An 8,161-nucleotide genomic window follows, 5' to 3' on the forward strand; every position below is an offset into this window, starting at 1 on the left:
CTGACTTAAACGACGCTTTTAAATCATGTTGCATTTGTAAGCGAATTCCTGCTCTGGCGATTCTGACAGATTCCTTGTTGAACAATAATGATGAAACATCGTGCCCTAAAGCTTTAGCGATCGATGATATTAGAAGCACAGCATTTCGATCACTCACTTTACAGTGGTCCAATGTAGCTACCTCAACTGTAACAACTCGTATCAGTTGCTATTTACGTGTCAAAGCTGGTTTTGGAGAACCTAGAACATTTAAAATATATTAATATGGATGGTAATAGGTGTATAATCTAAAAGAAAAAAAAAACATTAGTAAAACATCACAACGTACCTGTTTTTGGAGAAGCTCTTTCGGATGTACTAGGTGAGTACACTGACCCAGCCTGGCTGTCGTTTTGTGATGATGTTTCAAATGAGGTTGCACTACAAATTTGATCCGGTCTTTGGCTTGACCCTTCTTCCTCAAAATCGCTACACGAAATGGTTTCATTGGTAGGGAGAACCTCTGTTTCTTCTTCAAGATGAGCTTGTTCCCGCTGTTTTTGCAAATATTGCATCGCCTGCTTTTCTTCACGGGTTTTTGCCTTAAAATTCTTCCCGATATCAAACAAACTCCGCAATGATCCATGAAATGTGTTCCTTTTTTCGACGTCTTTCTTAGCCATTCTAAGTTTGCATTTTAATAAGGCTTTCCAGGTATTGAAAAACAGCAACAGTTTTTTTCTTTATGCTCATGTCATTTACCAAATGTGTAAAGTTTTTTTTCTTCCAAGCATCCTTTAATTCCTTTATTGTTAGGAAGGCACTAAGCTTACAACTTTTTTTTTTCAGCACGCAAATGAAACATATATTTCGAAAAACTTCACTATACGTCGGCAAGTTAACAGAATGGCCGAACGACGGCAGATATTCTCCAACTAGCCAAATGTCAACCATTTTTAACAAACTGTCGTACTATTCTCTATCAGTTCTCTGCTTGTTATCTTCTTCAAACGCACTACTGATTGATCATACATCCTCAGATCGCATCCTTTTTTATACTAAAGCATAGGTAGAAAAAGCCAAGGTAGAAAAGTTTACGTAGAAATAAGTACTTGAAACCGTTGCTTGCCTGTAGGAGAACACTGTTAGTGTGTGTGTTTTTAATTAATACCCAAAAGGAAGCCAGATAAACAATATTCTTTATGCGGGTACTTTTTTGGCACCTCAATAGGGTAGGAATTTAAAAGAAACACATATAAAGGGTTGTCCCGTATTAGGTGGATATGTTAAAAAGTCATTGTACTTTCATCAGATTGTACTGTACACTAAACAGCACTAACGGTTGTCCTGTACAATTTTCGGAATTATTCTACGATTTATGTCTGTCTATGCTTCTATTTTACGTGGTCTCAGATACTAAAAAGTAATATCATCAAATGTTTTGAAGTTTGGATTCTTAAAAATTCCAAAACACAACATGATGATATTTTCAGATACATATTTTGATTTTTGGACCACCCTAATGAAGAATAATTGGACCACCCTAGTGAATTATTTCGTATTAGATCCTAAATGGTGGTTTAATTCGATATAGGGTATACGTCCCTAACCTCGGTCTAATATGCAGCCATAGATTACGTTTTTAATCATAACTCATCAATTAATTTACCTGCAAACGATATTCTACTGCTAAATGGTATGCTTAGATATGCTTATCATGTCGTTTGCTATCAGGAACCGCAAAAAGTTGAAAAACTTACTTTTTTTAAGACAAAAACTCACCAGGGAAATGTATGTAATATCGGTCTATTGTCCCCAAATTGGGTCTATTTATGGATGCAACTTCGTCCTATCCTGTTTGATTCTCAAAAAAAACGCTCTTGGTAACGTTTTCTTATGTATTTTTTTTATCACTATCACTGTTAACTTAATACTCTTCATTCCTCAAAACATTTCTTAGAGAAAATTTTACGAAAACTACATTAAATCACTCAAGTTAAAAATTAAAAATTAAAAATTTCGCTTATCGTCTTTCGACCGCAGAATATCTAAATCAAAACATTGTGATGTTCATTATACAGATTTGGCAGAAAAAATCTCCCTTCCTGTTCGTTCCTTATCATCCAAATGCAAACCACATTGTTGACGTTACTCTTATTGCTATATGCTGTCAAATGAATTTCATGGGCCAAAGTTAGGAACATAGAAAAGAAATGTGTCCCTAAAGTTGGGTCCATGATTTACTTGTGAAAACGTTGTTAAACAATTAAAATAAACATAAAATATTCAAACAGTAACTGTGAGTTTTACGTCTAGTGTGTATTATCAGGTAATTCCATTCAATAAATGCCATAATCAGGCCATTTGATGATCGTCAGTGCAACCTTCCCATCTTAACCTTAGAAGTCATGGCGGCTAAAAACTCCGAACAGAGTGATATTCTCAACCAGTTTTATTACTTACGAGAGCTGAAAATGTATTGAAATGTTGTGATATAAATTGATTTGTGTGTGGTACACATTTATCAATCATCAGTGATCAATGTTTTCCTTATTTTTTGTGTAATATTCCTTAATTAATTATTTATTTGCGTGATAGGCCGAATGAAAGGACTAGACCCACATTACATACCGTAACCCTATAAGCAGGTGGAGACAATTGTGAACAGTTTTAGAAGCCGACTCATCAATCTTCTATATTCCATATAGAACTCATGAAAAAATTCTAAGTCCCAGAAAGTCGATTTTTGAAAAAAAAAATTCGAGATAACACCAAATCTCGACGTTTCATGCATTTTTAAGACATTTGGCATAAAAAAAAATTTTTTTGATTTCCGAAATTTCATGTAGTCCCCCTTGGGAGATTTTCGAGAGTGAAAAAAGTCAAACTTTGACGCGTTTGCGCCACCGCTAAATCATGTCCGATTGAGCTCAAATTTTGCATAGAGTTATTTTTCGAGGCATTAAACATTTTGTATGTGGTTTGTTAGCGATATTTTATGGTCAAATTTTTCCCATACATTCATTGGCAGTCTACTACCCATGCTTGGCATACACAGTTTTGGTCACAAACTGCTCATTTGCTAATAACTTTGCACACAGTTAACGGAACATAGTTCTTTTTGAAGCAGTAGATATAATAGAGTGGAAGCTTGTTATAGATATGTAAAATAAAGTAGATTTTAATGCTAGTAGTAAACTGTATTTGTTTTTGCGTTGTAAAAATGAGCTGAGAAATGCTCACAACACATCGCGGAATTGAAGTATTAAATTGATTAGTTTTGATTCAAATGTTAAGCTTTACCTAATCTTCGCATATTTATAGCCTATCAATTACTTAAAAGAAAAATAAATTTCAATATCTGAGTGAAAAGTTATTACCAAATGAGCAGTTGGTGTGTACAACTGTGCATGCCCACACCTAGACCCTACCTATCGACCCATCAACTTATGAACCGGGAGCCCCGAAGGAAGGCGTGATCAGAGATGTTATGTCTCAGAACTTCCCGGCAGCGTTGACTGGAATTGAACCCAGGTCTGCTGGGACGCTTACCACTACACCACGGGTGCCGCTGCTCTCTAGAGTTGTAATCTTGTAACCAAACTTGGAAGCAGCGGATACTCTATATAAATTCTATTCTAACTCTTTTCTGAAATGAACTTGGTGGCCCTGAAAAGGGCCGTTTTGTTACATTGGTGACAAGTTTTAACCTCCGAAACCGTACAGAATGCGTCCCTGCCGCTTCAGAGCGTAGACGACATCCATGGCCGTGACGGTTTTGCGCTTGGCGTGTAGACAACCAGCTCTGCCGGTACCATATTTTCTCGCTTCCCATTGGCTTTATTATTTAGCCAATGGGAAGAGAGAAAATATGGTACCGGCAGAGCTAGTTGTCTATATAAGAGGTTGCTATCTACGCTTTAGGCTTAGTTTCGATTCACCCGTTTAACGACAAACAAGCATCAAGTAAGCAAAGGCTTGGAAAAGGAGGCGCCAAGGTTCTGCGTGAAAACATCCAGGGTGTTCCCAAGCCTGCCATCCATCGTCTGGCTCGACGTGGTCGTATCAAGCGTCTCCGGTCTGATCTTCGAGTGCTGAAGGTGTTCCTAGAAAATATGCGTGATGCCGTCAAAAAACTACACTGAACACGCTAACCGCAAAACCTTCACGGCCATGGATGTCGTCTACGCTCTGAAGCGACAGGGACGCACTCTGTACGGTTTCGGAGGTTACAACTTATAACCAACGTAACAAAACGGCCCTTTTCAGGGCCACCAAGTTCATTTCAGTAAAGAGTTAGAATAGAATTTATATAGAGTAGCCCATGATTCAACCATTCAATTTGTCACTAAATAGGGTAACCAACTTGAATTGGACCCCTACATATTTTGGACCCTTTTCATATATTTTCCTCGCTTACTGTCTATTTTCTTCAAATTCATCTGGGTTGATGTTGTAATTACATTCTTTCAATTACTTGCTATGTCTCAAGATCATTAGTTCACCTCAAATTGCTTACAATTGCTCAATTTATGCAATTTTAGAAAATGTTATCTAAAAAGTTTCATGTTTCGACGTTTGTCAAGAGGAATCGGCGTTAGTGTACTTGTTTTAAATTTAATCTAAAATATACAATTCAATGATTTTTTTTTTATCAAATCAGTTTATCTGACTTTGGAAGATGTATTTCACGTGTTTATAAAGATTTCACCTTAAGATTTTACTTTAAAAGTATTAAATAAAAAGTGTCCAAAAAAGATCGTAAAAAAATGTTACCAACTTATTTTGGACACTTATCAAATGAGAATCATCAAAAGAGCGACAAAAAAAATTCCGGTTGGTCGATCGTACTATTATCTCAGATTTCTGATTAAATTGGTAAGTAAATCAATCAAAATTATATGAATTCATTGTTTTTAAATATATTTCTTGTTTATCAGGCGATTCAAAATGGGAAAAACGGCGAAACACGTAGAGTGGTCCACTCTGAGTTTTCCTAGTTTTCCTAGTTCCTAGTTTTCCACAAAAGTTTTCCTATCTCCCAAACGCATTTAACTAAGGGGCTGTTCATAAACTACACACTTAATCTAGCTCGGTAAAATCTCCAACAGCCGATTACTTCGGCATTTACTTTTGCTGATATCTCTGCAAAATATCTGTTTGTTAGCTGATATCTCAGCTAAATGTTATTTGTTAGCTGAATCTCGGCAATTGTTTGACTGAATCTCAGCAAAATAAATTCCAGAATTACTCGGCTGTTGGAATCTCGGCGAAAAAAATTAAGTGTGTACGTAGACGCTTTAGGGGGGTGGGAGCGCTTGGCAGATGTCTACGGTCCATACAATTTTTAAAATTTTGTGTTTGAGACTGTCTTCTACAGAAGGGGGGAGGGGGGGTTGAAATCTCTCAAAAACCGTCTACGTAGTTTATGAACAGCCCATACAAAAAATAATATGGACTGCAAGCATAGAGTCAGGTCTCCGTATTAAGATTTACTTCTGAATGACTTTTTTTTATGGTATGATCAGTTGTTTCCTTATGTTATATTATATTTCCTCCGTTACTCGCGCCAACTTTTGTAACACGAGTACTAACGCGTTGTACTTTGTACAACAGTGTGAGTTTTCCATTTCCATTTTGCAGCCGAGCTACCAATCGATCTGAAATCAACGAGTATTCCTCAAAAAACTTGCTTTTAACTAAACAAGCTAAATATTTATTACAGTTAACCCCCAAAATATGCGGATAATAGAGAAAATGTAAATGGAAACCGCGTAAATGGTGTCCATACTACGAGGGTTCTGACTTAATTGGTTACAACATGGAATATCTCGAGATCCTGACCAGATAGAAAGTTACTTTCATTAACTGAGAAACCCTCATCGTATGCATTCTCCTGCTGCGTGACATCTTCGAAAACGTCCGAACCGTAAAAAATTTCGTAGTCCTACGTCAACAATGCGGTTGTGTCTTGTACACCACCCTCCAACTTTTTCACTTTGTATTGTTTGCATGACGTTATTGTGTGTAACTTGTAATCTGAATTTCAATTCTTTTTGATAAGAGTCTAGATTGTATAATGGTTCTATCTAATTAATTTTGCAAAATTCGAAAGCGTTTAATTTTTTTCCAAAAATAATTTCAAATGGCGTGTAGTTGTGTTGTATGTTTGGTGTTGTATTATAACAAAAACAATAAAAGGACAGCCATTCATCCCAATCATTTCTACGCTCGTTTCCAAACATCCTCAAATACTCATTTAAGCATTTGTGATTGCGTTCCAGAGCGCATGGGGATGATATGCTGTAGAGCATTTATGGTCTATTTGAAATAAATTACATATTTCATCAAACACGCCCTTGTACTGTTTTTATACATTTCATGGGACTGAATACAAGAATGTATCTGTCTATTACTGCTTTGGCAATCGTAAGAGCTGATTTATCGGGTACTGGAATAGGAATTACGTATTTAGAAAGATCACATTGCAATGTAATTGCATAGCGATTTCCTTTTTCCGTAAGAGCAAACGGTCCGACTGTGTCAATAGACACGACGTCGAATGGTTTATTTGATGTTGTTGTTACTATGACAGCTGTTTTTAGAGGTATGCAATATTTATTCATTTTGCATATAGCGCATGATTTTACATAATCTTTTATCGTTTTCTTCATGTCTGGCCATGAATAAAGCGATTTTATTTTCTTATAAAGTCTATTTATACCGAGATGACCTCCGATTGGAGAATCATGGTATTGTTTAATTATGCTATTAATTTGTGTTTCTGTTGAAACTTCAATAGGTTTTTCATAAAGTATTATGGCAGTATTCCTAAGAATATCATTGCCGATTTTTTTGAAAGTATCTATATTGACGTATGAAAAAATATCGTATCGTATTTATTTTGTCATTTCTTTGCGTATTTCTTTGTATGTTTGTTTGGGCAGGCCTGCCATCTATATATTGTAATGCCCTTTGTAATTCTGTTTCCATATTTGAATTTAATGTGAGGGTTACTGCTGGGGTAAGCCTCTCTCTAAATTTTTTATCATATATTATCATATCCATGCATGATTTATTAAAACTATAATTAAACGTTAATTTTGGCAAATAAAATGCCTCCAAACTACTGACAGCTTCGTACACATGAAGTTGATCAGGCTTCTGTGTCTCAAGGTCAGCCCATGGAGGTGGATTCTTCTTTGTCATAGACCTAGTGAAGCGCCCATACTCCGTTGCGCATCCATGTTTCACTCCCGTGTTGAAGTGCCCAACGTAGAGCAACAACTCGGGTGGTCTTTCTTTTTCCGTAAAATGAAAGACAGTGCAATTCCATTTCTACTGTATGGAAAAAGCTCTTTGATGAATCAGTTATCCTGAGGTTGGAACTGTGCTCGTCCGCACCTAGCAAACCTCGGATAATAAACTCATCAGAACAACTGCCCCGATTCTTTATTATTCGAAACCTTTTATACATGAATTTGTTACTTAAACTCTACACAATAGTTTTTCTCCAGTATGTACATATAAAGCGAGACAGATAGTTTTTCTCTTGGAAAGTCGGTGTCTGTTTTTTTTTAACAAGAATTAATGCTCCTCGCGGTAGGAACGGCTATGTAGGATGCTTACTCACCAATGTTTACTTTGACCTTTCGCGAAGCACCTAGTTAAGCCAGCGCGCATCGCTGACGACGCGGTAGCAACTGTTTATAAACAACTGACCCTGGAAGTGTGCGACATTGTCACTGCTGCTGTTAAGTTGTGTATTTGCTCCTACCGTATGGGGGTCTATTACTGGTTAATTTCTTACTCAGATTGATATTGGAATTTGAGGCTTTTGCATCCCCTCTTACTTAACCAGCTTGAGGATAATATCGAAGAGATTCTTCTCAAGGATATGCGCTGGTATCTATTCTATATTTGCTAATTTTTTTACTGGATCTTCTTACTATGGTTTTTACTCCTACTGTGCCTTTTTGACCCTACTTTGTACTATTGATAAACATATTCAGTCGTTCATACTTTAACTTAATTTTGTCATTTGGCTAAATCATATGTGTTAACAAGTTTTATCACGCGTTTTGCTGATATGAAAATTTGCCTAACTGACTTACGTTATTTATGCGTTTAGTTGAGTTATACCATTCTTGTTGCAATTGATATTTAATGTTAACATTCTATA

Source organism: Ochlerotatus camptorhynchus, unplaced genomic scaffold (genome assembly GCF_037179485.1).
Source record: "Ochlerotatus camptorhynchus isolate MF236.1 unplaced genomic scaffold, CSIRO-AGI_Acam_v1.1 ptg000661l, whole genome shotgun sequence".
Taxonomy (NCBI): Eukaryota; Metazoa; Arthropoda; class Insecta; order Diptera; family Culicidae; genus Ochlerotatus; species Ochlerotatus camptorhynchus.